Source organism: Orycteropus afer, unplaced genomic scaffold (genome assembly GCF_000298275.1).
Source record: "Orycteropus afer afer isolate SDZICR_OR568_19922 unplaced genomic scaffold, OryAfe1.0 scaffold00022, whole genome shotgun sequence".
Taxonomy (NCBI): Eukaryota; Metazoa; Chordata; class Mammalia; order Tubulidentata; family Orycteropodidae; genus Orycteropus; species Orycteropus afer.
This window is the reverse complement of record NW_006921609.1, coordinates 12,622,944-12,630,167: the sequence shown is the minus strand read 5'-3', so window position 1 is coordinate 12,630,167 and position 7,224 is coordinate 12,622,944.

Genomic DNA, 7,224 nt, shown 5'->3' with positions numbered 1-7,224 from the left:
CCGAAATGCTCCTTGGAAGCGAGAATGGCCAGACTTCATCCCACCTATTTTGGTCATGTTGTCAGAAGGGACCATTCCTTGCAGAATGATGTCATGCTTTGTGGGGTGGAGGGTCAATGAAAGAGGGGGATGTCTTCCACGAGATGGATTGACATGGTGGCTGCGATGATAGACTCAAGTATAGCAGGGATTGTGGGGCTGGGGAGGAGTGTTTCTTTCTGCTGTGCATGGGGTCTCTATGAGTTGAAAACGACTCGACAGCACCTAACCACAATCACTACGGAAGTAGATTTCCCAATCTTTCTTCTGAGGAGTGGCTGGTGGGTTTGAACCATCAGCCTTCTGGTTAGCAGTCTAACCAGTAGTAAGCATAGCCTTAGGTACTATGCTACCAGAACCTGCAATATGCTGATGACACACCTTTGTTTGCTGAAAGTGCACATGATTTGAAGCACTTATTGATGAAAATCAAAACTACAGTCTTAAGTATGGATTATACCTCAGCATAAAGAAAACAAAAATCCTCACAACTGGACCAATAAGCAACATCACAATAAATGGAGAAAAGATTGAAGTTGTCAAAGATTTCATTTTACTTGGATCCACAATCAACACCCATTGAAGTAGCAGTCAAGAAACAAGATGTCCTATTGCATTAGGCAAATATGCTGCAAAAGACTTTTGAAGTGTGAAGAAGCAAAGATGTCAGTTTGAAGACTGAGGTGTGCCTAATTCAAGCCATTGTATTTTCAATCATCTCCTATGCTTATGAAAGCTGGGCAATAATTAAAGAAGACTGAAGAACAATTGAAGGCTTTGAATTGTGGTGTTAGAGAGAAGAATACTGAAAATACCATCGATTGTCAGAAGAACAAACAAATCTATCCTGGAAGAAGTGCAGAGGGAATGCTCCTTAGAAGCGAGAATGGGCAGACTTCATTTTATCTACTTTGGTCATGTGATCAGAAGGGACTAGTCCCTGGAAGAGGATATCATGCTTGGTAACATGGAGGGTTAGTTAGAGAAAAAGGGGAAGACTCCCAACAATATGGATTGACACAGTGGCTGCAATAATGGGCTGAAGCATAACAAGGATTGTGAGGATGGGACAGGACAGGGCAGTGTTTCATTCTGTTGTACATAAGGTCTCTATGAGTTAGAATCAAATCGGTGGCACCTAACAATAAAAACAACATCATATATTGGTTTTACATTTTTAATAATTATTTTTAACTTTATAGTTCTAGAATTGTAACAGAATAAATTTGTGTTGTTTTAAGTCACTAAGTTTGTGCTGATTTTTACAGAAACAAGAGAATTAATACATATTTTGGTACCTGGACATAGAGGGCTCCTGTAACAATTACCTAAGAATGTAGAAGTGGCTTTGGAACTTGGTAATAGGAAGAGAATGGAGGAATTATAAAGACCATGATTGAAAAACATAATTTGCCTTGAAGAGTTTTATGGTGGAAGTAAGGTTTTCGATGATTAATTCTGTCTCAGAGGGAAGTTAGGAATATGTAGAGAAAACCTATATCATCTTAAGGAATATTTAAATCATCATAAACAGACTATTGGTATAAATATGGACATAAAAGGTGATGATGATACAATCTTTGAAAGAAATGAGGATCCTGTTATTGAAAAGTGGAGGAAAGGCGATTCTGTTACACAGTGGCAGAAACTTAGCACAACTGAGTTATGCAGTTATATGCAAAGAAGAACTTGTAATGGATTTGATTATTTAGGCAAAAGTTGAAGATATAGCCTGATTTATTCTTGCTCCTTTTGGTAAAATGAGAAAGGAAAGAGATAGATCAAGTTAAAAACTTTTAAACAAGAAAGAACCAGGACATCATGATTTGGGAAATTCTCAGCCTATGAGCTTAGAAGAATCATAAGATCAAAGTATTCAGTCACAGAGAGGACTGTTTGAAAAATTAGCCATGTAACTCATTCTTCTCAGCCTTCTCAACAGAAGCTTCCATCTGGCTTCCAAAGATTTGCCTGAATCCCCTACTCAAAATACATCCACCCCATCCCAAAGTCCCCAAAATTCTCAACCCGTTACAGCATTCACTCAAGTCTGAAATCTCATATAAATATCATCTGTTCAAAAGTCTCAAATATTATCTAAATCATTTGGTTAGATATGGTGAGACTCTAGATAGAATCCATCCTGGGGCAAAATTCTTCTCCATCTATTAACCTGTAGGGACCATTATGAACTGAGCTCTAGAACTGTAAGAGAAGAAATTTTGGTAGTTTTAAGCCATTATTAAATTTGTGGGAATTTCTTGCAGCAACAATAGAAAGCTAATACAAAAGCTTTAAAACTTTCAAAAATTGTACTGCTGGTGTTTGGTGATCTCTCTAATAATAAATAAAAACAGAAGGCCTCGGTTTCACTGAACTTTGTCAAAAAAGTTACCAACATTTGCTACTAGTTTTTTTTCTGACAACACAATGTCAGAATATACAGCTTAGTAGAAGTCAGTAAAGACATTCTTTATGAAGTGATATATTTTCACCCTTGTTTGAATAAAATTTAAGATACTCTTTTAACTCTAACCTCACTGTATTGCTTTAGGTCAACAGATTTTGCCAAGTTACTTTCTGAGGCTCAGATTTCTAATTCATTAAAGAAGGATAAAAATAATAATTTATGAGATGACTGTAAGGATCAAATGACACCCTTTCAAATTCTAAAATAATAACAATGTTAATCATTTATTATTTTTATCTTATCACTTTGTGATTTTAATATTTTATTTAAATCCATACTGGCAAGGGAAAGAAAAAAATGTAAAACGTTTTCATTTACTTGATTTTTTTTTAATACATACAACTATAAAGAAGTTGAATTTATTTTATGCATTATTAAAAATTATTTCAAATATACCAAATCAAATAATCTTAAAAGCTCAATTCTATTTTCTATATAAACTGATAAAAATCAGTAATAGACTTCCAGTCATCTGTTTTTAAGAAACCTTGTTGACACCATCCCAGACTTACATGACAGATTTTATAATTATTATCTATTTGAAAATAATTTACCTAAGGGGTCCATTAAATAACAAGAAACAGAAAATAATTATACATATATAGTACATCCATGCACAGCACCCAGGTCCCAGATTCTGATCCCTGCACAGCTGTAAATCTGAATATATATTTTGACTTCTCCAGAACTTAGCTAATAGCCTACTGATGACTGGAAACATTACCAATAACATAAACAATAGATTAATACAGTTCTTGTTTTAATGTTATTAGGTTTTCATGCAAAGACACTCCCACACATACACAACAGATTTGTTTATTAACTATACGGCAGGGTGATTATTTACTATTCATTAAGCAGAAGTGGGCCATCCTGAAGGACTTCATTCTTGTCATATTCATGTTAAGTAGGCTTAAGAAGAGGAAGAAGAGGAAAGGTTGATAGTGATGAGGTGGTGAGGCAGAAGAGGTGGAGGAGGTGGAGGGGTAGGCAGGAAAGAGAGGTACACTCAATGTAACTTCATGAAAATACATTGTAATTTCTGTCTGATATTTTTGCTTTTCCATTTCTCTAAAAATATTTTTAAATAATGCCACCCTTTACTTTAGTTTCAGTGCCTTTATCTTAGAAAAAAGAAATGGTGCAGTGGTTAAAGCATTTGGCTGCTAACCAAAAGGCAGATGGGACAGCAGTTCAAATCCACTGACTGCTCCATTGAGAGAAAGATGAGGCATTCTGCTACCCTAAAGATTTACAGCCTTGGAAACTCTATGAAGCAGTTCTCCTCTGTCCTATAGGACCCTATAGGGGTCACTGCCTCAACTTGATGGCAGTGGGTATGGTTTTGTCTTTACCATAGAAGTGTCCTTGTCCTAAAAGAAGTCAAAATCAGTCTTCAATAATCAGAATCCTCTTGCCAGATTGTCTAAATCAATTTGTTTTCTGGCACAGCTTTTTCTAAATTGTTTTCCTCAAAGTCTTGCAGTGACTCAGAAGCACTAATCTCTATCACGTAGTCTTCTGTTTATTCCTCTGCTGTGGTGTCTATTGTTGTTGTTGTTGTTGTTATGGTGTCTATTAGCACTTGAATTTTTCTTAAGATCCATATCTTGAAACCCTTCACCTCCCACCTTTTTTTTTTTTTTTTTTTTTTGCCATATCCAGTTTCTTTCATGATTTTCTTGATTGGCTCTGTTGTAAAAGAAAAATCCACATATATGTGCACCTGTGCAGTTCAAACCCACGTTGGTCAACTGTACATATAAAGTATTTACAATATGATATTTCTAAATAGCTAGACTGAGACTATGGACATTCTCCAGAAATAAATTAATTTTCTTTCCATGTATGCACACTTCCTTTAACTTTAGAAGAAAGTCCAATCATGGACACAGAGACGATATTAAACTTGTCATAAACATTCATAAGAATGCACGTTATTAGCAATCTTAGAGTTACTGATTTTATGCTTAGAATTTTCTTTAATATGGGATTCAAAATGCAAGCTATCTTTTTAAGTCTTTTTTTTCTTGAATTTGGAAAAACACTTTAAGATATATTTATTTTTATCAGTTTAGCTTTAATTTAAAATAAATGTATTAAGTAAGACTACACATTCAAGACTTCTAGCAAAATCTGATATAAAACAGATATGAAAAACAATTATAGAAAAATTCTAAAATGATAACTTTATCATGTTATGTACTCTCTATAATGCTGTCAGTTCAAAATATATATGCTTATTCACATAGATGACAGCAAAACTGTGTGTACACATGTAAAAGTTTTTAATCCAGTCACAATAAGGTCAAATCTTTAAAGGAACAAATTGTTTTACATGATAATTTAATTTGACTGATATATTTGACTTACTTTTTAAACTAAGTAAAATTTTTTTTTAATAAATTCAAATTCAAGTTATCTTACTGCTATCAAAACTGAAAAGAAAACCATTTTGCATTTATGTTTTCCTTTCTTGGATTGGGAGCTGTGGTGATGTAGTGCCTAAATTATTTGACTGCTAATCAAAAGGCTAGTGGTTCAAACCCACCACCCACTCCTCAGAAGGAAGATTGGGCAATCTACTTCTGTAGAGTTACCACCTTCAAAACCCAAGGAGGGGTTGGAAACGAATGGACGGCAGAGTTGGTTTGTTATTTTTCTTTGATATTATGGGTCTTCTTCCCACCTATTTATGTTATGATATAAGTAATATGAATATATTATCAGTGTATAACATCTACTTACATATTGAACTTGAGACAATATTGAAATTTAGCACTATCAGATTAATACTGGAATCTGATTCATAAACAATAAGAATGAGGTTATCACTAGGAATTATATCTAGCTAAGTTTATTCTCATTATCTTGCTATTAAGAAAATAATAAATCACTTCTTAATCTTGAAAAATAATAAGAGTACTCAAAAATATTGTTTTAATAATTATGAACTTGGGAGTCTTTCTTGCATCTTCATTAATTACATATAATTTCATCACCACTGAATTTTAAATAACAATATTAACATAATAAAATATCCTATATTTAGTCTTACTATACCCTCATTTTTATTCATGTTTACTGTAAAACATCTGTTTGGCTGACATTTTAAAGATTCCTGTACTGAAATAAGGCTAACAAACATTATTTGACACCTCATATAACTAAAAGTAATAAATCTAAAATGTTCAACAATAAGACAAGGTGATATTTACACCATTAAAAAGCCTACATGAATGCTATAAACATAACTCACTTCTAAAGATCATTATGTGACATGGAAATACTTTCAGCCAATCACACAGCTATAACAATGATCACTTCTTAAAATGCATAACAAAGTCACTCTAGAAGAAAGAACATATTATGGAATACAATAAGAATCTGACCCAATAAATAAGGGGTATTATTGTTTATAGAAAGGAGAAATGGTTTTAATTTGAGAACTCTGAAAGGGAGGTAATTTGAATATAATCACAAGCCATGTTATTTATTTTTCCAGTGTTCATTTGTCCATATGTTGTTGTTGTTATGTGCCGTCGAGTCATATAGAATATTAGCACAATAATGACCACTTTTGTGCTGTGCTTTATGCTTGTCAATGTGTTTCACATGCATTTGATTTCAAACCTAATAGCCATATTCTAAGGTAGACAGTCCACGCTTTGATTGCCATTTTAATGATTAGATAATCGACAATCAGATATTGGATTCCCAAGGTTACTCACATTCTAAAGTGGAGCTCTGAGCTTGAATCACAGTTTCATCAAGCCAAATTCTCAAACTTTTGATTTTGAGAGGGCTATTAAGAGATACTACAATCCATGTTGACCTATCTCATAAGGCGGAAATAACACAGTCCCTCATAGAACCAGCTGTCTGAAATTCTCTGAAGGAATCATGATGATGAATGACTGTTGGGTTCAAAAGCAAAAATAAACATTACCTTTCTTCTCTGTCAAAACCTGAGACAACTAGGAGCACAATAGATTCTGTAAGTAGAGACCAAAATATTACCTTCATTGCTAATAAAGTTGAAATTTGAGAATGTGGTTTCAACATGTAGCAACAATGGACTTCCTAAATATTGATCTAAGAATCCAAAAGACATAATTTCCCAGTCACTTACAGCCCAGAACCTCCACAAGCTTCTCCATGGCCAGAATCTTTGTTTTAATATTGATCTTATGACAAAGAGCATTGGATTTCTGCAGACAGACAAATACCAAAAAGCAGAGAGAAGGAGTTCGTTTTCCATGTCATTTTTTCAATACTCATAGTTCAATGAGTGAGAAAGTGGAGAGGGGTAAAAATGTTAACCAGTGCAGCTCCTGGTACATGGAAGGAAATATCAAGAAGAAATGTTTCTTCTCCACTAAAGTTGTTGCACACAAGAAATATAACTGAATACAATTTAGATCTTCAAAAAGACTTTCAAAAAGACATAGTGTCAATATCTACCATGAAAGCCTTTCAAAAAAAAAAAAAAAAAGAGTTAATGAAATAATATAGAAGTCCAGATAAATAATTTTATTCAAAGAAATGTAGTGGCATCCCCCTATTTATATTTCATGTCCAAGTGCCATTCACATATGTATTTTTTAAAATAGTCTGTAAAGGAGTAGCATGCCTGATTTCTCCTGCAGTCTTTTAAACTGATCTACAGAAATAAGTGTGAAGATTACTAAGGCAACTTAGGCGAGCATGTTAGT